The sequence below is a fragment of the Callospermophilus lateralis genome, chromosome 18, assembly GCF_048772815.1.
Source record: "Callospermophilus lateralis isolate mCalLat2 chromosome 18, mCalLat2.hap1, whole genome shotgun sequence".
NCBI classification, from domain to species: Eukaryota; Metazoa; Chordata; class Mammalia; order Rodentia; family Sciuridae; genus Callospermophilus; species Callospermophilus lateralis.
Window position 1 is genome coordinate 30,821,874 of NC_135322.1, and position 27,912 is coordinate 30,849,785.

Below are 27,912 nucleotides of genomic sequence, written 5' to 3' on the forward strand. Positions count from 1 at the left end.
AGAATGAAATGATTATCCTGAGGTCATAGAGTTCATAAGTGTCAAAGATTGGGTTGTTATCAATGTTTTTTTCTAATCAAAACCAGTCTTCAAAAAGCTACCCTATAGGCTATTTTATAGATACAGAAACTTATATCTGCACTTTATTTTTTATTTAATTTTTATTTGTTTTAATTAGTTATACATGACAGTATAATGCATTTATGTACTTTGATATACCATACATAGATGGGATATATTTTCTTCATTTTTCGGAGTATACATATTGTAGAATCACATTGGTCATACAATCACATACATAAATAAAGTAATAATTTTTTACTGTCCTTCTGATCCCCACATCCCCTCCTGTTTCTTCATTTCCTGCTACCTAATCTAAGATAACTCTATTATTCTTAATGCCCCACACCTCTTATTGTGAACTTGCATCCACATATTAGAGAAAACATTCAGCCTTTGTTGTGTGTGTGTGTGTGTGTGTGTGTGTGTGTGTGTGTGTGTGATTGGCTTATTTCTTTTAGCATAATATCTCCAACTCCATCCATTTATAGGAAAATGCCATAATTTCATTCTTCTTTAAAGCAGAGTAATATGCCATTGAATTCATGTACCACATGTTCTTTATCCATTCATCTACTTAAGGACACCTAGGTTGGTTCCATAGTTTAGCTATTGTGAATTGAGCTACAATAATCATTGACATGGTTGTGTTACTGTAGTATGCTGATTTGTATATAACTGAGGAGTGGGATGACTGGGTCAAATAGTGGTTCCACTCTGAGTTTTCTGAAAAATATTGATACTGTTCTCCATAGTGGTTGTACAAATTGCAGTCCCACCAGCAATGTATGAGTGTACCTTTTTATGCACATCCTCACCAACATTTATTGTTGCCTGTATTCTTCATGATTACCATTCTGACTGAAGTGACATAAAATCTTAGTGTGGTTTTTATTTGCATTTCTCTAATTGCTAGAAATGTTGAACACTTTTTCATATATTTGTTGATTGCTTGTATTTTTTATTTTGTGAAATTCCTGTTCAGTTCCTTAGTCCATTTATTAATTGAATAATTTGTGAGGGTTTTTTTAGTGTTAAGTTTTTTGACTTATTTATGTATCCTAGAGATTAATACTTTGTTGAAGGTGCATGTGGTAAAATTTTCTCCCAATCTGTAGGCTCTCTCCTCACAAAATTGAATATTTATTTTGCTGAGAAGAAGCTTTTTAATTTGAATCCATTCCATTTATTGATTCTTGATTTTACTTCTTGCACTTTAGGGGTCTTGTTAAGGAAGTCAGATCCTAGGCCAACATGGTAAAGATTTGGACCTACTTTTTCTTCTATTAGGCACAGAATCTCTGTTATAGTCCCTGATTATTTGATCCACATTGGGTTAATTTTTGTGCAGGGTGAGAAACAGAGGTTTAATTTCATTTTGCTATGTATGGATTTCCAGTTTTACCAGCACCATTTCTTGAATAAGTTGTCTTTTCTCCAGTAAATGTTTTTGGCACTATTGCCTACTATGAAATAACCATATTTTTGTGGATTTGTCTTTCTGTCCTCTATTCCATATGATTAGTCTATAAGTCTATTTTAGTGCCAATACTATGACATTTTTGTTACTATACCTCTGTAATTTAAGGTCTGATATTGTGATGCCTACTGCTTCACTTGTTTTGCTAAGGATTGCTTTCGCTATTTTGGGTCTCTTATTTTTCCAAATAAATTTCATTATTGCTTTTTCTATTTCTATTAAGAATGTCATTGGGGTTTTAATAGGAATTGCATTAAATCTGTATAACACTTTTGGCAGTATGGCCATTTTGACAAGATTAATTCTGCCCATCCAGAAACATGGGAGATCTTTCCATCTTCTGAGGTTTTCTTCAATTTCTTCCTTTAATATTCTATCATTTTCATCATAGAGGACTAATACCCTTTTTGTTAGATTGATTCCCAGGTATTTTATTTATTTGAGGCTATTGTGAATGGAGTACTTTTCCTAATTTGTCTTTCAGTGTATTCATCACTGATGTATACAAATGTGTTTGCGTTACTGGTGTTGATTTATATTCTGCTACTTTACTGAATTTATTTATTAGTTCTAGAAGTTTTCTGGTGGAATTTTTTGGATCTTCTAGATATAAAATTATGTCATCAGCAAATAGTGATAATTTGAGTTATTCTTTACCTATTTGTATCCCTTTAATTACTTTCTTTGGTCTAATGGCTCTGGCTAGAGTTTCAAGGATAATGTTGAATAGAAGTAACATCTTTGCTCAGTTTTTAGAGAGAATGCTTCTCCATTTAGAATGATGTTGGCCTTGGGTTTAACATACATAGAGGTATAGTAACAAAGACTGCATGGTATTGGCACTAAAATAGAATTGTAGACCAATGGTACAGAATAGAGGACACAGAGACAAACCCCATGTTGAGGTGTGCTCCAACTGTTCCTAGTTTTTCTAGTTTTGAACATGAAGGTTTGCTGTATTTTGTCAGAAGCTTTTTCTGCATCTATTGAGATGATTCTTGTTTTAAATCTGTTAATATGATGAATTATGTTTATTGATTTCTGTATGTTGAACCAACCCTGCATCCCTGGGATGGACCCCACTTGATCATGGTGATCTACCATTTAATATATTTTTGTATTTAATTTGCCAGAATTTTATTGAGAATTTTTTTATCTATGCTCATCGAGGATATTAGTCGGAACTTTTCTTCCTTTCCTGTGGGTCTTTGTCTGGTTTTGGTATCAGGGAGATATTAGTTTCATAGAATGAGTTAGAATGGTTTTCTCCTTTTCTATTTCATGGAATACTTTGAGAAGTATTGGTGTTAATTCTTTTTTGAAAATCCTATAGAACTTGGCTTAGAATACAACTGGTTCTGAGCTTTTCTTGGTTCATAGGTTTTTTTTGGAATTTTTTTAATTGGTTGTTAAAAACATTACAAAGATCTTGACATATCATATTTCATACAATAGATTCAAGTGGGTTATGAACTCCTATTTTTACCCCAAATACAGATTGAAGAATCACATCAGTTACACATACACATTTTTATATAATGAAATAATAGTAACTGTTGTATTCTGCTACCTTTCCTATCCTCTACTATACCCCTCCCCTCCCCTCCCATCTTCTCTGTCTATCCCATCTACTGTAATTCATTTCTCTCCTTGTTTTTTTTTTCCCATTCCCCTCACAACCTCTTATATGTAATTTTGTATAACAATATGGGTCTCTTTCCATTTCCATGCAATTTCCCTTTTCTCTCCCTTTCCCTCCCACCTCATGTCTCTGTTTAATGTTAATCTTTTCCTTCTGCTCTTCCTCCCTGCTCTGTTCTTAGTTGCTCTCATTATATCAAAGAAGACATTTGGCATTTGTTTTTTAGGGATTGGCTAGCTTCACTTAGCATAATCTGCTCTAATGCCATCCATTTCCCTGCAAATTCTGTGATTTTGTCATTTTTTTAGTGCTGCGTAATACTCCATTGTGTATAAATGCCACTTTTTTTATCCATTCATCTATTAAAGGGCATCTGGGTTGGTTCCACAGTCTAGCTATTGTGAATTGTGCTACTATGAACATAGATGTGGCAGTATCCCTGTAGAACGCTCTTTTAAGGTCTTCAGGGAATAGACCGAGAAGGGCAATAGCTGGGTCAAATGGTGGTTCCATTCCCAGCTTTCCCAGGAATCTCCATACTGCTTTCCAAATTGGCCACACCAATTTGCAGTCCCACCAGCAATGTACAAGTGTACCCTTTTCCCCACATCCTCACCAGCACTTGTTGTTGTTTGACTTCAGAATGGCTGCCAATCTTACTGGAGTGAGATGGTATCTTAGGGTGGTTTTGATTTGCATTTCTCTGACTGCTAGAGATGGTGAGCATTTTTTCATGTACTTATTGATTGATTGTATGTCCTCCTCTGAGAAGTGTCTGTTCAGGTCCTTGGCCCATTTGTTGATTGGGTTATTTGTTATCTTATTGTTCAATTTTTTGAGTTCTTTGTATACTCTGGATATTAGGGCTCTATCTGAAGTGTGAGGAGTAAAAATTTGTTCCCATGATGTAGGCTCCCTATTTACCTCTCTTTTTGTTTCTCTTGCTGAGAAAAAACTTTTTAGTTTAAGTAAGTCCCATTTGTTGATTCTTGTTATTAACTCTTGTGCTATGGGTGTCCTATTAAGGAATTTGGATCCCAACCCCACAATATGTAGATCGGAGCCAACTTTTTCTTCTATCAGACGCAGAGTCTCTGATTTGATATCAAGCTCCTTGATCCATTTTGAGTTAACTTTTGTGCATGGTGAGAGAAGGGATTCAGTTTCATTTTGTTGCATATGGATTTCCAGTTTTCCCAGCACCATTTGTTGAAGATGCTATCCTTCCTCCATTGCATGCTTTTAGGCCCTTTATCAAATATAAGATAGTTGTAACTTTGTGGATTAGTCTCTGTGTCCTCTATTCTGTACCATTGGTCCACCTGCCTGTTTTGGTACCAGTACCATGCTGTTGTTGTTACTATTGCTCTGTAGTATAGCTTGAGATCTGGTATCGCTATGCTGCCTGATTCACACTTCCTGCTTAGAGTTGCTTTTGCTATTCTGGGTCTTTTATTTTTCCATATGAATTTCATGATTGCTTTATCTATTTCTACAAGAAATGCCATTGGGATTTTGATTGGCATTGCATTAAACCTATAGAGAGCTTTTGGTAATATCGCCATTTTGATGATGTTTGTTCTGCCTATCCATGAACAGGGTATATTTTTCCATCTTCTAAGATCTTCTATCTCTCTCTTTAGGGTTCTGTAGTTTTCATTGTATAAATCTTTCACCTCTTTTGTTAGGTTGATTCCCAAGTATTTTTTTTTTTGAGGATATTGTGAATGGGGTGTTTTTCCTCATTTCCATTTCAGAAGTTTTGTCGCTGATATACAGGAATGCCTTTGATTTATGCGTGTTGATTTTTTATCCTGCCACTTTGCTGAATTCATTTATTAGTTCTAGTAGTTTCTTTGTAGACCCTTTTGGGTCTTCTAGGTATAGAATCATGTCTTCTGCAATAGTGATAATTTAAGTTCTTCTTTTCCTATTTTTATGCCTTTAATTTCTTTTGTCTGTCTAATTGCTCTGGCCAGTGTTTCGAGAACTATATTGAATAGAAGTGGTGATAGAGGGCATCCCTGTCTTGTTCCAGATTTTAGAGGGTTTGCCTTCAATTTTTCTCCATTCAGAGTGATGCTAGCCTGAAGCTTAGCATAGATAGCTTTTACAATGTTGAGGTAAGTTCCTATTATCCCTAGTTTTTCTACTGTTTTGAACATAAAGGGATGCTGTACTTTGTCGAATGCTTTTTCTGCAATATCACAACAGATGCTACAGAAATACAGAAGATAATTAGGAATTATTTTGAAAACCTATATTCCAATAAAATAGAAGATAGTGAAGACATCGATAAATTTCTTAAGTCATATGATTTGCCCAGACTGAGTCAGGAGGATACACTCAATTTGAACAGATCAATATCAATGGATGAAACAGAAGAAGCAATCAAAAGACTACCAACCAAGAAAAGCCCAGGACTGAATGGGTATACAGTGGAGTTTTACAAAACCTTTAAAGAAGAATTAATACCAATACTTTTCAAGTTATTTCAGGAAATAGAAAAAGAGGGAGCTCTTCCAAATTCATTCTATGAGGCCAACATCACCCTGATTCCGAAACCAGACAAAAACACCTCAAAGAAAGAAAACTACAGACCAATATCTCTAATGAACTTAGATGCAAAAATCCTCAATAAAATTCTGGAGAATCGGATACAAAAACACATCAAAAGAATTGTGCACCACTATCAAGTAGGATTCATCCCTGGGATGCAAGGATGGTTTAATATACGGAAATCAATAAATGTTATTCACCACATCAATAGGTTCATAGGCTTTTGATGGCATTGAAAATCCTATAGAACTTGGCTTAGAATACATCTGGTCCTGGGTTTTTCTTGGTGGTAGACTTTTGATGCCATTTTGTATTTCAATACTTGAAATTGATCTGTTTAAATTGTGTATTACCTCCTTATTCAGTTTGGGTAGGTCATGTGTCTCTGCAAATTTGTCCATATCTTCTATATTTTCTATTTTATTGGACTATAAATTTTCAAATAGTTTCTACATAACTTCTGTATTTTAGACATCTCCATTGTGACTTTTTTTCTTCATCTTCTATTTTAGTAATTTGAGTTTTCTCTCTTTCTCTTAATTAGGATGGCCAGGGGGTTATCTATTCTATTTATCTTTTAAAAGAATCAACTTTTTGTTTTGTCAATTTTTTTCAGTTGTTGCTTTTGCTAAATTTTATTAATTTCTTATTTTAATTATTTTCTGTCTTCTACTGCTTGGGGTATTGATTTGTTCTTCTTTTTGTAGGGCTTTGAGATGTAGTGTTAGGTCATTTATATTTGTTGAATTTTTATTTTTTTTAATCTGAGATGAGGATGGAAACCTCTGCTTGTTTATGAGTAATATGTTTTTTCCCATCTTTTCACCTTTAGTCTGTGAATATCTCTGCCCATGAGGTGAGTCTCTTAAAGACATCATATTATTGGTTCTTGGTGCAATAAACCTTCCTCTTAGAACTGCCTTTATAATGACCCAGAGATTTTGATATGTTGTATCAATGTTCTCATTTATATCTAAGAATTTTTAAATTTCATCCTTGATTTTGTCTAATTACTATTCATTTTTCAATAGTGTATTATTTAGTCTCATTTTGTTAAAGTATCTTCTATTTTTTATTTTATCATTAATTTCTAATTTCATTCTTTTGTGATCTGACAGGTTGCAGGATATCATCATTGTTTTGTGTGTGTGTGTGTGTGTGTGTGTGTGTGTTGTATTTGCTTGTTTTTGTATTTATTAAGAGTTTCTTTGTGGCAACTAAGATATGGTGTATTTTAGAGAAAAAGTCATGTACTGCTGAGAGGAAGTTTGCTCATTAATAGATGAAATATTCCATATATGTCTGTTAAGTCTAAATTATTGGTTGTATTATTTAGTTCTATAGTTTATCATATTTTTCTTTGGAAGATCTGTCCAATAGTGAAAGAGGTGTGTTAAAGTCACTCAGTATTATTGTGTTGTTGTCTATTTGATTCTTGAAATTGAGAAGGTTTGTTTGATGTATGTAAATGCTCCATTGTTTGAGGCATAAATATTTATAATTATTATTTTCTGATGATATATACTTCCCTTAAGAAGTATGAGTCATCCTTCTTTGTTTCTTCTGATTAACTTTGGCTTGAAGTCTACTTTATGTGAGATGAGGATGGAAATCACTGCTTGTTTATGAGTAATATATTTTTCCCATCCTTTCACAGACTGAAGAGTCCTTTCACAGACTGGAAGAGTCTGTGGATAACTCTGCCCATGAGGTGAGTCTCTTTAAGACAACATATTGTTGGTTCTTGCTTTTTAATTTAATCTGTCAGTCTATGTCTTTTGATTGATGAGTTTAGGCCATTAACATTCAAGGTTATTATTAAGGTATGAATGCATTCCCTGTCATTTTGACTGATTTCTGGTTTAAAATTTGATTTAGTTTTCCCTTTGGTTGAACATTTCTTTAGGTGTAGATCATTCCCTCTTTGATTTTCAATTTTTTTCTTTACTTAATCCACATGGAATATTTTGTTGAGAATGTTCTGCAGTATAGGCTTTCTAGTTGTGAATTCTTTTTATTTTTGTTTATCATAGAAGGTTTTAATTTCATCTTCAAATCTGAAAGTTAACTTTGCTCAATATAAAATTCTTGGTTGTATTCATTTTCTTTCAGAGCTTGAAATATATTATTTCAGTACCTCCTAACTTTGAGGGTCTGGGCTGAGAAATTTGTTGAGATTCAAATTGGTTTTCCTCATACATAATTTAATTTTTTCTCTCATGGTCTTTAAAATTTTAATCTTTATTCTCTGTATTAGTCATTCTCATTATAATGTGTCTTGGTGGGTCTGCTGTAATTTTTTACATTTGAGGTTCTGTTTGATTTTCCATTTTATTCTTTAGGTTTGGGAAATTTTCTGCTATTATATCATTGAAAAGATTATGCATTCCTTTGGTTTTTATCTCTGCTATTTCACCTATTCTGATAACTCTTAAATTTGGTTTTTCATGTTATCCCATAATTCTTGTATGTTCTGTTTATGGTTTCTTACCATCTTCTCTCCATGGTCAACTCTACTTTCAAGATTATATATTTTGTCTTTATTGTCTGAGGTTCTGTCCTCCAAGTGATCTAGCCTGTTAGTGATACTTTCTATTGAATTTATAATTTGGTTTGCTGATTCCTTCATTTAGAGGATATATGCTTGTTTTTTTTCCCCATGATCTCTAAATTTTTATTGAAGTGGTCTTTCACTTCCTGTATTTTTTTTTCTGTGTGTTTCTTTTTTTATTTTATTTTATTTATTTTTTATTTTATTTTATTATTTATTTATTTATTAGCTACACATGACATTACAATGATCTTGGAAATTCATACATTTGAATCATTGAGATATAATTTCTCATTTTTCTGATTGTACAGATTGCAGAATCATACTGGTCACTTCCTGTATTTTTTCTTTGATTTTATTCCTTATACTATCCTTTACTTCACATATCAATTTAACTATATACAATCTGACCTCCTTGTTGGACATTTCTTGTACTGTATTATTAGTGGCTTCTGTTGTTGAAACATCTTGGTTTTTTGGGCGGGGGGCACTTTGTTTCCTTGTTTTTTCATGTTGTTAGTGTCTTTTCCCATGTAAAAGTTTGGATCTAAGGCAGGATTAATTCTATCCTGTAGACCTAGAGTGTCCATGAAAATTCCCAATGCTTCACCTTTAGTGGGGAGACCAACATCAACACCTCTCAGTGTACACAATATATAGCCTCATACATAGTAGCTCCCACTAACGTGTCTACTGCTTTCTCACATTAAACCAAAATAATGAGTTCAATAACTACTATCTATAGTAGTAGTACATTATTAGTACATTATTTACAATTTCAAATGGTGGACAAAAGAACAGAAGTAGCATATTATATGATGTTCACAAGGGAGGAAGAGAGAAACTAGAAGAAAAGATTCACAGGAAGAGTGAAGGGGGAGCTGGCAGAGATCGGCTGTTGGTTTGAGAAGTTAGAAAGAGAATCCAAGAAAACAGCAGGGGGTACAAAGAATAAGAACAAAGAGAAAAAATTAAAAACATAATAGTACAACAAAAATGTAAAACACCATTCATATATCATTGTCCTCCTTGCACTGATGCATAAAAACACACTGACCCAAATATAGTAGAAATGTTAGCAAATAGAAAAATAAAATAAAATAAATCTCAGTGGAAAGTCAAACTGCCTCTGTTAGCATTCAAAATTTTCTCAGCCCTGACTCTGATGTCTCATGGGATCACCAGGCCCAGATCTGCCCTCACAGACTCAGTTAGTGTGCAATCATCTGGGCTTCAGTTACCTCATGTTCAGCCACACTGTAGTCCCCATGTCTCAATGCAGATCCTACTTGTCATGCAAACGATCAACCATGAGATGCAGCAGCAAAACATAGGCCACCAGCACTCCCAGCAAGAAGACTCCAGGTGCCTTCATACCTGCATTCACCCCCACACTGGGACTGCATGTCCTGGCTGGAGTCCCCAGACAGAGGCTGTTTGGTGGTAAACCTGTTGGCACCCTGGCCCCAGGCCCTGGTCAGATCCCCATATGGGTGTGGTCACATGCAACCAAACCTGGAGTTTCCCTGCAGCAGTCCTCTAGGCTATAGTAACAGCGATAGTGTTAGTGGTTGGTGGGAGCAGATGAAGGGCCAGCAGCAGTGGTACTAAAATTGTGTCTGCAGTGGTGGCTACAGTGGCTGTGGGGGCAGTGTTACCCAGGCGATCTCCCAGGAACAGCAACGGTATGTGTGTAGGGGAGGCAGCAGTGTCTGTGGTGGCAGCTTCGGGTGGCTACAGCTGCATGGTCAGCATCACCAAGGAAGAAGAACTCCAGGTGACCTTGGGGTGGCAGCAGTGTTATCAGAGGCAGCAGCATTGGCAGTAGCTGTATAGGTGGCAGCCAATTGGAGAAAAGACCTCCAGGTGTTAGGGAAGCAACCTAAGAGGTAGCATTAGAGATAGCATCTGCAGTGTCCAGAGAAAAAGACCTCCAGGCACAGCCTACATCTGCACTTTAAAGAAGAAAGCAGCTGGGCCGGGGCTGTAGCTCAGTGGCAGAGCACTTGCCTAACATGTGTGAGGCTCTGGGTTCTATCCTTAGCATTACATTAAAAAAAACTAAACAAATAAAGGCATACTATCCATCTACAACTATAAAAAATATTTTTTAAAAAAAGAAAGAAAGCAACTATAAGAAGCCTAATATTGCTTTTCAGGGAGACACAAATAGCACACCAGGGAGAGCCAAGTTAGGATAAAGGAGTGAAGTCCAATCCCCCAAAATAATGTTAGTTCTGCCTGAAAACTTGTGAGGCTCTAGAATCTAAGCAGAGGTTTTCTTCAGGATTTTGAACTATAACTAGGGGTTAACATAATGGTCATCTTTTGGGGCTGGGAAACAAGTGTGATTCTTTAACCATATCACATCAAAAAAGATGTGCTTCTTCTGAGATGAGTACAAACCCAGAACCATGAGAACTTTAGTTGCAGGATTCTTGTCTAGGTCTAATCAACTACACTCTGGAGTTGTTCAGTCCATGACCTATTATGTTACCTGACTGTATGTATAATGTTTTTACTAAGCAACTGGATGGCCACCTGGAAAAAAGTTTGCTTTCCCCTGCTCAGGGCCTTTCTGAGAAAAGCTCACCACCCCTTCATACCAACACAACCCTTAACCATATGCATTAGGATCCACCCTGCTCTGATTCCTGATCCTCCCCCAAAAGAGTTCCAGAACTCAAACCTGTTTTTCCTCTCTCTCCTAAAGAGATGACCTTTATTTGTCATCTCTGACAAATAAACTCTCATGCCTGGTCTCTATTTTTCATTTCTTGCTTACTCTTCAGTATGCAACAGCCAAACATCAAACTTCCCATCCTCCAGCCTAGTCACTAGAAGGAAAGGCATTTCCTGTGTTGGGAATAATTGCATCAAAACATGTCACTTAGAAAACAACAATCATTTCTGCTATGCTTTGAATTGCCTCCTCTGTGTTGAACCTGTAAACATCAGGGTTCAGGAATCATCATTTGTTTGGTAAACACAAATTTAGGAGAGTAATCTGTGCCTTCTACTAGATGTAAAGTTTCCTTTGAGGGCAAGAACTGTATCTGATTCATCTAGACTCTCAGCCTAGAGTTCCAAACCAGACTCTCAATAGCAGGTTTTTAATAATTAACAAATGAGTACATGAATAAAAACATTAATGACCTGCTATGGTTTCAACCTCTGATTTGGTCTTTTAGATTAAAATGTAACCACAAATTCAATCTGACACATTTTTTAACCTAATATTCTACAGATTTTGGTAATAATTCTAAATAAATATTTTAATTTTAATATGCCCCCAATGCTTATTTAAAATCCCTGTTTCCCAAATGAAATAAATTTATAGCTTCTGGGAACACTGCATACAAAAATAATGAATAATTAGAGCAACACTTTCCTTTAGTGCTTTAATTACAAATTTGATTATATTTCACATTTCTCCCCTTCAAGCAATCGTGCCTGGGACAAGAGATTTGTAAGTGAAGATAAGAACCTCAAATTAAATTTCAAACTCAAGAGGAGAAAACATGATCACTTCTTATATTAGTAACGGAGATAGGTCAAAAATATCCAAACCAAAATATCTACTATTTGTAAAAATAAGTCTTTTCATTAAAGGCAGACAGAAGGCAATTATAGAGCCATTATCTAATAGCAACAATAATTGGTGGCAACTTTGGGTGCCAAAGGTGTGCTAAGCATTTTTACCTCCACAATATAATTCAACAGTCTTTCTTAAGTTCTTCTTCTCTGTGGGTCTTTCAGAATTCAAAGATGATGTTTGGTTTATCTTCATATGAATCCTACAAATCTATGCTATTATTTTATTTCCCAAATGGAGAAATTTATTATCAATATAAGTGAGAGGCTTGGCCTTAGCAACAAATAAGCTATCAGAAAATTTACGTCTTCTGGGCTGGGGTCATGGCTCAGTTGTAGAGCACTTGCACATGTAAAGCACTAGGTTCTATCCTCAGCACCACATAAAAGTGAATAAAAAAGAGATCCACCCACACTGGGCTCAGCAGAGCCCAGGTGCACAGCAGGCTTGATCCACCCCTCACCCAATGGGGAAGATACTGCCAGAACCTGGATTTTGCAGCAAGATTGCCCCTTCTAACCAGCAAACTACCGTGGGAGGTCAAGCCCAGCAACCCAAATCCACCCACACCAACTTACACAGTACCCATATCCAGGATGCAGTAGCATTAATTTAGGGACACCAACATGGTCTGGAAGCCCAACATCAAGATGAGGTACAATCTGCATGGGTACTACAAAAATAAAAGGAAGGAAGTGTAATATCTCCGATCCACACTGGAAGAAAGGAAGACACATAGACAACATGAAAAAAAACAGAGGGAAAAGTGGCCCCAAATAAACCAGAACACTATAATAAAAGAATCCATGAACTGGGAAGTTGATGAAAAGTCAGAGAAGGAGTTCAGAAGGTCCATAATTAAAATGACCTGTGAAATAAAGTATGACCTAAATTAGCAAATACAGGCAAAACTTGATCACTCCAATTAAAAGATAAGAGAGCACATACAGGTATCAAAAGATTACTTCAAGAGAGAAATAGAGACTCTAAAGAAACAGTCAGAAATCCTTGAAATGAAGGATACAATAAATCAAATAGAAAACTCAATAGAAAGCATAACCAACAGATTAGATCACTTGGAAGAAAGAAGGTCAGATAATGAAGATGAAGTATACAATCTGGAAAATAAAGTTGATCACACAGTGAAGAAAGTTAGAAATCATGAACAGAACATTCAAGAATTATGAGACAGCATCAAAAGACCAAATCTAAGAGTTACTGGGATAGAGGAAGGCACAGAGTTTCAAAACAAAGGAATGCACAATCTCTTCAATGAGATAGGATCAGAAAATTTCCCAAGCATAAAGAACAAATTGGAAAACCAAATACAAGAGGCTTGCAAAACACCAAATGTACAAAATTACAACAAATCTACACCAAGGCACATTATAATAAAAATGCCTAGCATACAGAATAAGAACAGAATCTTAAAAGCTACAAGAGAGAGAAACCATATCACAAATAGAAGGAGACCAATTCATATCTCAGCAGATTTTTAAACCCAGACCCTCAAAGCCAGGAGATTTTAGAACAGCATAAACCAAGCTCTGCAAGAAAATGGATGCCAACCAAGAATCTAACATCCAGCAAAACTAAGCTTTAGATTTGAGAATGAAATAAAAACCTTTTAACAAAAGTTAAAGGAATTTACAACTAGAAAGCCTACACTACAGAACATCCTCAGCAAAATATTCCACAAAACAGAAATGAAAAACAATGATGAAAGTCAGCAGAGAGAGGGATTTCACTAAAGAAAAATCTAATCAGAGGAGAAACCAAGTCACATTAAATACCAAAAATAAACAAAAATGGCTGGGGATATAAATCATGTCTCAATAATAACCCTGAATGTTAATGGCCTAAACTCACTAGTCAAAAGACATAGACAAGCAGATTAAATTTATATATATTGCCTCCAAGAGACTCATCTCATAGAAAAAGATATTCACAGACTGAAGGTGAAGAGTTGGGAAAAATCATACCACTCACATGGACTGCAGAAGCAAGCAGAGGTTTCCATCCTCATATCAAATAAAGTAGACTTCAAACTAAAGTCAATCAAAAAGGATAAATCAGGACACTACATACTTCTCAAAAGAATCATACACCAACAAGATTTAACAATTATAAATATATATGCCCCCCAAAATGGAGCAGCTATGCTCATCACACAAACTCTTCTCAAGTTCAAGAGTCAAATAGACCACAACACAATAATTTTGGGTGACTTTAACACACCTCTTTTATCACTAGTAGATCTTCCAAACAAAAGCTAAACAAAGAAACTATACAACTCAATAATACAATCAATAACTTAGACCTAATTCTCATATAAAGAATATTCCAACCTTCAATGAGAGAATATACTTTCTTCTCACAGCACATAGATCCTTCTCTAAAATAGACCATATACTATAAGAAATTCTTAGAAAATATTTAAAAAGTAGAGATACTACCCTGGATTTTATCAGATCATAATGGAATGAAATTAGGAATAATAAAATAAGAAATAAAATCCACCACAATACCAGGAGATTAAATAATATGCTACTGAATGAACAATGGGTTACAGAAGACAGCAAGGAAGAAACTAAAAAGTTTTTAGAGGTGAATGATAACACAGATACAACATATTGAAATCTCTGGGACACTATGAAAGCAGTTCTAAGAGGAAAGTTCATTGCGTTGAGTTAATTCCTTAAGAGAAGAAAAAGTCATCAAATAAATGATTTAACACTACATCTCAAAGCCCTAGAAAAAGAACAAATCAACACCCAAAGCAACAAAAGACAGGAAATAATCAAAATCAAAGCTGAAATCAATAAAATTGAAACAAAAGAAACAATTGATAAAATTGACAGAACAAAAAGTTGATTCTTTGAAAAAAGTCTTATTTTGAGAAATTTCTGTTTAATTGTTTAGCACATTTTTTATATATGACAGCAGAATTTCAATTACAATTCTTATTATACATATAGAGCACATTTTTTATATCTCTGATTGTTTACAAAGTATATTCACACCAATTCTTGACTTTATACTCCAGCAGTAGTAAAGTGAAGGGCAACCTACATTCAGAAATAGCATAAAATGCACTTTAACAATCTTACATTTGCTGTGAATAAAAAAAAAATGTAGCTGAAGCACACTGGAGACCCAGAATGTCATTTATATAGGTTTCATTCCATGCTAAAAACTGGGTTTTCAAGTGCTGTGTCTGCTTGTAAAGTACTTCCATAACACCATTATATAATCTGTTTCATTGGAGTTGATCCCACTGGGGCACAGATCTAGATATCTGCATATTTGTGTTCAGATCCTCCCTTCCTCAAAAGCAAACAGGGCAATTTAATAGAATAACAAGGTGCCAAAAGGAATTGGCAAAGGAGGAGTCACAACTCAGTTCACACTGCCTTTGCTAGTTCATTTAGAAAGATACTAAAGTCAGGAGAAGACTACCAAGTCATAAACTAGCAAAGTAGCCACAGTTGATACTCATGAAGAGCATGACTGAAAGTAGAGTTTAGGAATAGATCTTAGGATAATGCAGGCTTATGTACCATAGCTTCTAAAAGTGAATTATTTTGTTCTTCTGTGACTCCTTTAAGTATTGTTAGTATACTCAGTGACCAAGCAACTAGGAAAACAGACCATAACAATGGGATTTTAATTCATTCATTCAGTAACATGCCTTTATGGAACATGTGTAATGTACCAAGTACAATGGTAGGCTTTGGGAATGTATGAGGGGAAAAAAGAGAAGTTTTCTGCCTTCATAGAGTTTGTACACTAGTGGTGAAAGATGGACAATAAACAAGTTTAAAATTAAAACAGTACAAAACAATTTTAGCCAGAAAGACAAATGGTATCAAGATAGAGATACAGACCAGGGAGTGAAACTACTTTAGAAAGATCACTTGGGAGAGACAGCCATAAAAAGGTGTCATTTGAGCTGATATCTGATTAAGGAGGAGAGGCTAGCCAGGCAAGGAGAATGAAGTCAAAAACGGAAATGTGCTGAAGCAAACTAAGAACAAAGTAGAGGGGGAAAATGAGTCAAGAAAAAAAATTTAAAAACCATTAAAAATGTTTTTTTTATTTTACTTTCAGAGGAAACTAAGGTGTGAATCAAGTTCAGAGAACTGGGAAATGCAAAGCAAACTTTCTGAAGGGTGTAGGAAAAGATGTGAGTCTTCTGAGTTATTCAAATTTGGATGGATTGAAGGGATGCATACAATCTCTCTTAAAATAAGTAGGTAAATAGGGAGATAAGAATCAATTATCTGAAATAAATGTGATCTATTCATGGAAAGAGAATCAGAGGAGTGCTGGTTCTGCTTGGAGGTCAGGAAAGGAGTTCTGGAGAGGGAACTGCTGCAGACATACTTCATGGGGTCATAGCTTGTGCTTATAAAATTCTTATTTGGGGAAACAAAAGAAAAAATAAGATGCACTAAATATTTTTCCTATTTGGTACACATGAGTGAAAATCCTTATTTACCTTGGAGTGTGCAAGCTTAATCAAGATGGATTAACTAATGGCCATTAGCAGATGGGGGAACAATGGGGTTTCTGGTGGTGAGTAGCCCAATTAGCATGAATTCAAGTAAGAGTGAATCTGAGGGATTTGGACTAGGACTTTTATTATTAGAGAAGACCACTCAATCTTCAAGATGACTACCAGGGTCTTTGAATGCTTACATTGTAAAAAACAAATTAATTTGGATTTTCTACCTTTGTTATAATGACCTGTCATTTGGTTCATGTGCACTACAAAAGCATATACAGAGCTGGGATAGGTGCTGAGCCATATAAGAAAGATGAGATTAAGGTAGAAAGTTAAGGAGTAACATTTAATTCTTGTAGTTCATTTTAAATCAAAATAGAAATTTTAATATTTTTATAAGCTTTATAGGGCAATATACATAGGCATATCTTATACTATTGCTATTGTTCTGATATAGTTCATCATATTCTATTGGAGGCTATAAAATAAAATTCTTATAGACATTAGACCTGGAAGTAAATAAATGAAAATGACCAGATATTTAAAAAAATAAAAATAAGGTATGCATGTCATGACTAACAACATTCAAATTAAAAAATAATAATAATGATATTGTGTGATTAACTCAACATCATGTACAACCATGAGAATGGGAAGTCATATTCCATGTATGTATGATATGTCAAAATATATTCCACTGCCATATTTTTAACTAAAAAGAACAAACAAAAAAAATTTAAAAATATATGATTTCTGGCCAAAATATGCAAATGTATGATTCTTGTGAGTTTCCCCAATGTGCATAAAAAAATACTTTTCAAGTTTTTAATCCTGCTACAGAAGAAGAAGAAAGAAATTTTGGATAAGTCACTAGCTATAGGCTAATCTTTTTTTTTTTTCCTTCAGACCTGAATATCTGAGTTCCATGCTTTGCAGCAACCAATTAAACCATCTGTTTTAATCAGTATTTTCATTGCTGCAATAGAAATACCTGATGAGAACATTTTAGAGAAGGAAAGTTTATTCAGTGCTCACAGTTTCAGAGGTCTCAGACCATAAACTACTAGTTCTAGGCCGGCAGTGAAGCAGACCATCATGACAGAAGGGTGTGAAGGAGGAAATCAGCTTAGAACATGACAATCAGGAAGCATAAAAAGCTCTATTCAGCAGGGACCAAAAATATATATATATATATACCCCAAAGGCACACCCTCCAGGGACCCACATCCTCCAGTGAATTTTTATGTGCCCACAGTTACCATTCAGTTAATCCCTCTCAAGAGAATAATGCACAGATTAGGTTACAACTATTATAAGCCAATCATTTCACCTTTAAACTTTTTTCCATGATTTGATACATGAGCTTTGGGGGTACACCTCATATCTAAACCATAACATCGTCATAGCCCTTTAGCCACACCATAATATAAGATAGCTGCCTCTCTGATAAAATTACTTTTCCAAAAGCAAGAACCTACCATTCCTGTCAAAGTTCTGCCATGGTCTCCATGCAGAGCATCTATTTTTATCATAAGTTTTTCAACTGCAGTACCTGGAAATATTTATAGCACCACTTTAGCTCTATCACTTTGGGGAATCTCCTGTCTCTCAGATCTTACTGACATTTGCCTGGTAGCAGATTTTTTTTTTCACAACACCACTTCTTTGAATTAAAAGAGACCACATAGCCAGTCTCAGCAACAGCGAGGTGCTAAGTAACTCTCAGTGAGAACCTGTCTCTAATAAAATGCAAAATAGGCTGGAAATGTGGCTCAATGGTTAAATGCCCCTGAGTTCAATCTCCAATACCCACCCCCCATCCCTCCACACACACAAAAAAAATGAGTTTGAGGCCAGCTTGAGCAATTTAGTGATGACCTGTCTCAAAATAAAATTTAAAAATAAAAATAAAAAGCAGGGGTAAGAGAAAGAGCCTACTAGTACAGAACATGCATGAGCTCCAGGGTTCAATTCCCAGTAGAGGGAAAAAAAATAAAGTCTTTTATGTTAAAAAAAAAAAAAAAAACCCTCCTACCTTCTTTTTTCTCAAGTAGGTTTCTCTCTCATGTCATAGGTCAAACTTTCTTTTCATATATATTATTTGTTCAAATAACTTATACATGACAATATAATGCATTTTGATTCAAAAATACATAAATGGAGTATAACCTCTCATTCTTCTTCTGTACATGATGTAAAGTTAGAGAGGTCATATAATTTTGTATGCCCAAAAGGTAATAATGTCCAATTCATTCTACTATCATTTCTACCCCCATGCCCCTTCCCCTCCCTTCACTCCTCTCTATCTAGCCAAATTGCCTCTTTTCTCCCTGCTTCCTTATTGTGAATTAGCATCTACATATAGGAGAAAACATTTGGTCTTTGGTTCTTTGGGATTGGCTTATTTCACTTAGCATAATATTTTCAAGTTCCATCCATTTATTGGCAAATGTCATGATTTTATTCTTCTTTAAGGCTGAGTAATATTCCATTGTGTATATATACCACAGTTTCTTTATCCATTCATCTGTTGAAGAGCACCTAGGTTGGTTCCATAGTTTAGTTATTGTGAATTGAGTATCTATAAACATTGATGTGGCTGCAACACTGTAGAATGCTGATTTTAATTCCTTTGGGTATAAATCTACAAATGGGATGACTGGATCAAATGGTGGTTTCATTACAAGTTTTCTGAGGAATCTCCATATTGTTTTTCATGGTGGTTGCACCAATTTGCTGTCCCATCAGCAATGTATGAGTGTGTGTTCCCCGCCATATCCTCACCAACATTTTTTGTTGCCTATATTCTTGATAAATGCTGTTTTGATTGGAGTGACATGGAATCTTGGTGTAATTTTGATTTGCAGTTCCCTAATTGTTAGAGATGTTAAACTGTCTTTTTATATATTTGTTGATTACTTGTATTTCTTCTTCTGTGAATTGTCTGTTCAGTTTATTAGCCCATTTATATATTGGGTTATTTTTTTTTTTTTTGGTTGGTTGGGTTTTTTTGGTGTTAAGTTTTTTTTTTTCTTTGTGAGAATATATACATAGAAAGGCTACATGCTCAACAAATAAGATGGGCCAGGTATTTTATGAATAAGTAAAATTATCCAGGTGAAAATAATGGGTTATAACACCTCTTCCAGACTTTGAATCCTGAATAAAATATATACAGTCTTCTCATATCTTCTAGTTGTTTAAGAAATGCAGGAAATCTAAAAATTTAAATGTGCTTCTGGAGCAAGACAAGGTCAGGCAGTTAGGTTAGGTAGATTATTTGGTCAGTCCAATGGTAGCTGATGCAAAGGTATTAAAATGTTAATACCTTCAGGACACATTCCCTTCCCCTCACCTGTGGCCAAAAAGTCATCTGCCTGGGAGTTGGGGGCAGTTGTTCCTCCCAGGCAGGTGACTTTTTTGTTAATGAGTATTCCCTGGACAGCTCCCCTCCTGTTTCACTGGGCAGACAATGGAAAAAGGTACCCTTGGATTGCCCCCTTTCCTGTCTTTTCACCTAACAGGCAGGATAAAAAGAGAGGACATGAGAGGACATGAGAAGTAAGAAACCTGGAAACTATAAAAAGATAAGATTTGCCCCCTTCCTGCTGATATCAGAGCTGCATCACCTTCTTCCTCCCAGGAGAAGTCTGTCCTATTCTATCTTTTAACCAAAACTTGCTTTTATGCTTGATTTGGCATATCTTGGGTGTTTAATCTTCACATCTTGGGAAACAAAACTTGGCCACCTCCAATAAAGAATGCAAGAGTGAAAACACACCCTAGACAATGTATTAAAATATGCAACAAAATATTTTTAAATCTTGCATAGTAGAGGAAACCCAAAATGTTATAGAAATCTCTACAATGAATTACCTGGTAAGACATCTTCCATAAATCCCAAAATTTGGGTGAATGGGACAGACAATTGACAAAACCTCATGGTATCAATATCTGCTTAAGAGAAAGTAGAATAAAATGAAATAGAACTTCTGATGATCCCAATACTGGGGGTAAATAGCAGCAGCACATACTCACAGATGTGTGGTAAAAAAAATATAAAGCAGTTTTTTTAAAATGTGGGAAGATTTTCAAATATCAGTTTATAGGATTTCTTCCAAACTGAGGAGAAAATTTTGGAAGTAGAAACTAATTTAAGAATGACAAAGACAATAAGTTTCACATTCAATTGAGGCAGAAAATACAAATTTCATGTCAAGAATGGAAAAGGTTTAGGTTCATGAAGCTATAAATTCTCTCCTGGCCTTCTTATTTTCCAAAATCAAAGCAAATCTTTGTTTCAGGTACAAGTGAGCATATAATAATGATAATTTCTCTAGTCAAATCTCATATGAAGTTACTATGAAAAAAAAGAAATAATATGGAGTATTATAAATGTTCTCATAGACAATAAAAATACACCAAAGAGACATATCCACAAAAACATGAGATTTGTAACCTAATATTTTGAAGTGGTTAAATATATTGAGAAGACAATATAAGGTATAAAAGAAAAGTCCAAATCATATTTAGAAAAACTAAATGCAAGGAATAATACCTTAAAAGGAATTAAATATGGAAAGAATGATGTTTTCAAAAATAAAAATGAATAGCTGGCAAGACTTGAGAGAAAATAACAGAAACAACAAGAGTAAAAATCATTCAACATGTGTATAATAGAAATACCTGTAGAAGGGAAAAAAGTCAATGAACTATAACAAGAAAAATGTTACAAATCAAGAATTTTTTTCTGAAATAAACTATTCATAGAAAAAGAAAATACTATATATATTAGAATACCTACCCAATATTGTCAACTCAAAAACATTTGTAATAAAATAATTTGCTTTAAAAATAAAAGATATATAATGCACCAGGTACAGTGGCACACATGTGTAATCCCAGCAGTTTGGGAATACAAAGCAGGAAGATCGCAAGTTCAAAACCAGCTTCAGCAACTTAGTGAGGCCCTCAGCAACTCAGCATTACTGGCATTACTTCACAAACCACTCCCTCTGGCAAAATGCCAGGCACCATCTTGACTTGTTTACAGACCCTAACATAATTTAATTTTTAAAAGGAAAGAAAAATACTTAGGGCATCTAGCCAAAATAATCAAGTCACATATAAAGGAAGGGAAAGAAGAATTTGCTTGTCTTAGGTTAAATTGTCCAGGAAGAGACATTGTTGCAGATTTGTGTTCAGGAAGTTTATTGGGGAGTAATTAACACATGTATCTCTAGAATGGAGATGACAATTCAGAGTTGTCCCACCTTAAGGCAAAGGTTCAAGCTTTTATTTCTACCTGTAAATTGGTCAGTCATTTGATGTAGACTGACCCTAAAAAAAGTATATATACCAAGATGAAATGTTTTTGTTTGACAGAGGATAATTCCCAAGACGGACCAAACTGAAAGTGGTCAGCTGCTCAAATTTCCATCAGCTGAAGGATGACTACCTTGATCCTGAAGGGAACCTGGTTTGTGTATAAAATCACCTATCACAGATTATCATCAAACTTTCAAATGCAATGATTTATGACAAAAGGAAGTCAAGAAATATAGCCAAGATATTCAAGAAAAAAAATGTGGAAAAAGACAATCAAAAAAGGAGAATGAGAGCAACTAGAAATTTTACAAAGTGAAAATAGTGTGAAATGCTAGTAGACAAATATAAACCTTCTTCCAAAACGTAGCAGCCTGTAAAAACAAACATTTACTATGTTCCAGTTTGTGTGGTCAGGAACCTAGGCATGGCAGAGCTTAGTTTCTTTGGTCTATGAATTTTAATTAAAAAGCAAATAATTCTAATAGTAATTGAATTAAATCTGTATGGCACTTTTGCTACTATGACAATTTTGACAATGTTAATTCTGTCTATCCAAGAATATGGGAGATTTTTCCATTTTCTAAGGTCTTCTTTAATCTCTTTCTTTAGCATTCTGTAGTTTTCATTGTAGAGAACTTTTACCTCTTTTGTTAGGTTGACACCCAAATATTTTAATTTTTTGAGTTTATTGTGAATGGGATAGCTTTACTAATTTCTCTTTGAGCTGCTATAGTACCAAAAAACACATGGTACTGGCTCCAAAACAGAAATGACCAATGGAACAGAATAAAAGACACAGAGACAAACCCACATAAATACAGTTATCCCATATTAGAAAAGGGTGCCATAAACCTACATTGGAAATAAGTAGCCTCCTCAACAAATGATGCTGGGAAAACTGGAAATCCTTATGTAGCAGAAATAAATTTAACTCCCATCTCTCACCCTTCACAAAACTCAACTCAAAGTGGATTAAGAACCTTGACATTAGACTAGAGATCCTACACCTACTAGAAGAAACTATAGACCCAACTGTCCATCATGTTGCCTTAGGACCAGAATTTCTCAACAAGTCTCCTAAAGCTCAAGAAATAAAATCAAGAATCAATAAATAGGATGGTATCAAAATAAAAAGCTTCTTCACAGCAAAGGAAACAATCAAAAATGTGAAGAGAGAGCCTATAGCATGGGAGAAAATATTTGCCACCTCCACCAAAGATAGAGCATTACTCTCCAGAACTGAAAAACTTAATACCAAAAAACAAATAACCCAATCAATAAATGGGAAAAGGAAATGAACAGGTACTATATAGAAGAAGAAATAAGAATGGTCAACAAATATATTTTTTTTATAATTTTTTTTTATTTTATTTTTTATTGGTTATTCAAAACATTACAAAGATTTCAGAATCACATCGGTTACACATCCACATTTTTACATAATACCATAATAGTAACTGTTGTATTCTGCTACCTTTCCTATCCTCTACTATCCCCCCTCCCCTCCCCTCCCATCTTCTCTCTCTACCCCATCTACTGTAATTCATTTCTCTCCTTATTTTTTTCCCATTCCCCTCACAAACTCTTATATGTAATTTTGTATAACAATGAGGGTCTCCTTCCATTTCCAAGCAATTTCCCTTTTCTCTCCCTTTCCCTCCCACTTCATGACTCTGCTTAATGTTAATCTTTTCCTCCTGCTCTTCCTCCCTGCTCTGTTCTTGGTTGCTCTCATTATATCAAAGAAGACATTTGGCATTTGTTTTTTAGGGATTGGCTAGCTTCACTTAGCATAATCTGCTCTAGTGCCATCCATTTCCCTGCAAATTCCATGATTTTGTCATTTCTTAGTGCTGCGTAGTACTCCATTGTGTATAAATGCCACATTTTTTTATCCATTCATCTATTGAGGGGCATAGGGGTTGGTTCCACAGTCTAGCTATTGTGAATTGTGCTGCTATGAACATCGATGAGGCAGTATCCCTGTAGTACGCTCTTTTGAGGTCTTCAGGGAATAGTCCGAGAAGGGCAATAGCTGGGTCAAATGGTGGTTCCATTCCCAGCTTTCCCAGGAATCTCCATACTGCTTTCCATATTGGCCTCACCATTTTGCAGTCCCACCAGCAATGTATAAGAGTACCCTTTTCCCCACATCCTCGCCAGCATTTGTTATTGTTTGACTTCATAATGGCTGCCAATCTTACTGGAGTGAGATGGTATCTTAGGGTGGTTTTGATTTGCATTTCTCTGACTGCTAGAGATGGTGAGCATTTTTTCATGTACTTGTTGATTGATTGTATGTCCTCCTCTGAGAAGTGTCTGTTCAGGTCTTTGGCCCATTTGTTGATTGGGTTATTTGTTTTCTTATTGTTTAATTTTTTGAGTTCTTTGTATACTCTGGATATTAGGGCTCTATCTGAAGTGTGAGGAGTAAAAATTTGTTCCCATGATGTAGGCTCCCTATTTACCTCTCTTATTGTTTCTCTTGCTGAGAAAAAACTTTTTAGTTTAAGTAAGTCCCATTTGTTGATTCTTGTTTTTAACTCTTGTGCTATGGGTGTCCTATTAAGGAATTTGGAGCCCGACCCCACAATATGTAGATCGGAGCCAACCTTTTCATCTATCAGACGCATAGTCTCTGATTTGATATCAAGGTCCTTGATCCATTTTGAGTTAACTTTTGTGCATGGCGAGAGGAGGGGATTCAGTTTCATTTTATTGCATATGGATTTCCAGTTTTCCCAGCACCATTTGTTGAAGATGCTATCCTTCCTCCATTGCATGCTTTTAGCCCCTTTATCGAATATAAGATAGTTGTAATTTTGTGGATTGGTTTCTGTGTCCTCTATTCTATACCATTGGTCCACCCACCTGTTTTGGTACCAGTACCATGCTGTTTTTGTTACTATTGCTTTGTAGTACAGTTTGAAATCTGATATCGCTACACCTCCTGATTCACACTTCCTGCTTAGAATTGCTTTTGCTATTCTGGGTCTTTTATTTTTCCATATGAATTTCATGATTGCTTTATCTATTTCTACAAGGAATGCCGTTGGGATTTTGATTGGCATTGCAGTAAACCTATAGAGAACTTTTGGTAATATTGCCATTTTGATGATGTTAGTTCTGCCTATCCATGAACAGGATATATTTTTCCATCTTCTGAGATCTTCTTCTATTTCTCTCTTTAGGGTTCTGTAGTTTTCATTGTATAAATCTTTCACCTCTTTTGTTAGGTTGATTCCCAAGTATTTTATTTTTTTTGAGGATATTGTGAATGGGGTAGATGTCCTCATTTCCAGTTCAGAAGATTTGTCGCTGATATACAGGAATGCCTTTGATTTATGCGTGTTGATTTTATATCCAGCCACTTTGCTGAATTCATTTATTAGCTCTAGTAGTTTCTTTGTAGACCCTTTTGTGTCTTCTAGGTATAGGATCATATCATCCGCAAACAGTGATAATTTAAGTTCTTCTTTTCCTATTTTTATGCCTTTAATTTCTTTCGTCTGTCTAATTGCTCTGGCCAGTGTTTCGAGAACTATATTGAATAGAAGTGGTGAGAGAGGGCATCCCTGTCTTGTTCCAGATTTTAGAGGGAATGCCTTCAGTTTTTTTCCATTTAGAATGATGCTAGCCTGAGGCTTAGCATATATAGCTTTTATAATTTTGAGGTAAGTTCCTGTTATCCCTAGTTTTTCTAATGTTTTGAACATAAAGGGATGCTGTACTTTGTCGAATGCTTTTTCTGCGTCCACCGAGATGATCATATGGTTCTTATCTTTAAGTCTATTGATGTGGTGAATAACGTTTATTAATTTCCGTATATTGAACCAGCCTTGCATCCCAGGGATGAATCCTACTTGATCATGGTGCACAATCTTTTTTATATGTTTTTGTATACGATTTGCCAGAATTTTATTGAGGATTTTTGCATCTAAATTCATTAGGGATATTGGTCTGTAGTTTTCTTTCTTTGAGGTGTCCTTCTCTGGTTTGGGAATCAGGGTGATATTGGCCTCATAGAATGAATTTGGGAGTTCTCCCTCTTTTTCTATCTCCTGAAATAGATTATGGAGTATTGGTATTAGTTCCTCTTTAAATGTTTTGTAAAACTCTGCTGTATATCCATCCGGTCCTGGGCTTTTCTTGGTTGGTAGTCTTTTGATGGCTTCTTCTATTTCCTCCCTTGATATTGATCTGTTTAGGTTGTTTATATCTTCCTGATTCAATCTGGGTAGTTCATATGTCTCAAGGAATTTATCTATGCCTTCACTATCTTCTATTTTATTAGAGTATAGGGTTTCAAAATAATTTCTAATTATCATCTGTATTTCTGAATTGTCTGTTGTGATGTTGCCTTTTTCATCCCATAAGCTAGTAATTTGGGTTCTCTCTCTTCTTCTCTTTGTTAGTGTGGCTAGTGGTCTATCAATCTTATTTAATTTTTCAAAGAACCAACTTTTAGTTTTGTCAATTTTTTCGATTGTTTCTTTTGTTTCGATTTCATTGATTTCTGCTCTAATTTTAATTATTTCTTGCCTTCTACTGTATTTGCTGCTGATTTGTTCTTCTTTTTCTAAGGCTTTGAGGTGTAGTATGAGGTCATTTATTTGTTGGCTTTTCCTTCTTTTAAGGAATGAACTCCATGAAATGAATTTTCCTCTTAGTACTGCTTTCATAGTGTCCCAAAGATTTCGATATGTTGTTTCTGAGTTTTCGTTTACCTCTAAGAATTTTTTAATTTCCTCTTTGATGTCTTCTGTAACCCTTTGTTCATTCAGTAGCATATTGTTTAATCTCCATGTGATGTAGGGTTTTTCCTTTCTCATTTTATTATTGATTTCCAATTTCATTCCATTATGATCAGATAAAATGCATGCTAGTATCTCAACTCCTTTGTAATTGCTAAGCTTTGCCCTGTGGCATAATATATGGTCTATTTTTGAGAAGGATCCATGTGCTGCTGAGAAGAAAGTGTATCCGCTTGATGTTGGGTGGTATATTCTGTATATATCAATTAAGTCTAAGTTATTTATTGTATTATTGAGCTCTATGGTTTCTTTATTCAATTTTTGTTTGGAAGATCTGTCCATTGGTGAGAGAGGTGTATTAAAATCTCCCATGATTATTGTGTTGTGGTCTATTAGACTCTTGAACTTGAGAAGAGTTTGTTTGATGAACGTAGCTGCACCATTGTTTGGGGCATATATATTAATGATCGTCAAGTCTTGTTGGTGTATGGTTCCCTTGAGCAGTATGTATTGTCCTTGTTTATCCCTTTTGATTAACTTTGGCTTGAAGTCTATTTTATTTGATACAAGTTTGGACACCCCTGCTTGCTTCCGGGGTCCGTATGAGTGATATGATTTTTCCCAACCTTTCACCTTCAGTCTGTGTATGTCTTTTCCTATCATATGAGTCTCCTGTAGGCAGCATATTGTTGGATCTTTTTTTTTAATCCATTCTACTAGCCTATGTCTTTTGATTGGTGCATTTAAGCCATTAACATTTAGGGTTACTATTGAGATATGGTTTGTATTTCCAGCCATATTTGGTTATGTATGATACTTAACATGATTAGTTTTTCCTCTATGCTTAGTTTTTCCTTTATCGTACTACCTCCCGTTGTTGGTTTTCATTGTTATTTTTCATTTCCTCTTCCTGTAATGTTTTGCCAAGGATGTTTTGAAGAGCTGGTTTTCTAGCTGCAAATTCTTTTAACTTTTGCTTATCATGGAAGATTTTTATTTCATCTTCAATCCTGAAGCTTAATTTCGCTGGATACATGATTCTTGGTTGGAACCCTTTTTCTTTCAGCGTTTGAAATATGTTGTTCCAGGATCTTCTAGCTTTCAGAGTCTGTGTTGAAAGATCAGCAGTTATCCTGATTGGTTTACCCTTAAATGTAATCTGCTTCCTCTCTCTTGTGGCTTTTAAGATTCTCTCCTTATTCTGTATGTTGGGCATCTTCATTATTATATGTCTTGGTGTGGATCTCTTATGATTTTGTATATTCGGTGTCCTGTAGGCTTCTAGTATTTGGATTTCTTTTTCATTCTTTAAGTCTGGGAAGTTTTCTAGTATTATTTCATTGAATAGATTACTCATTCCCTTGGTTTGGACCTCTGTACCCTCTTGTATCCCAATAACTCTTAGGTTTGGTTTCTTGATGTTATCCCATAATTCT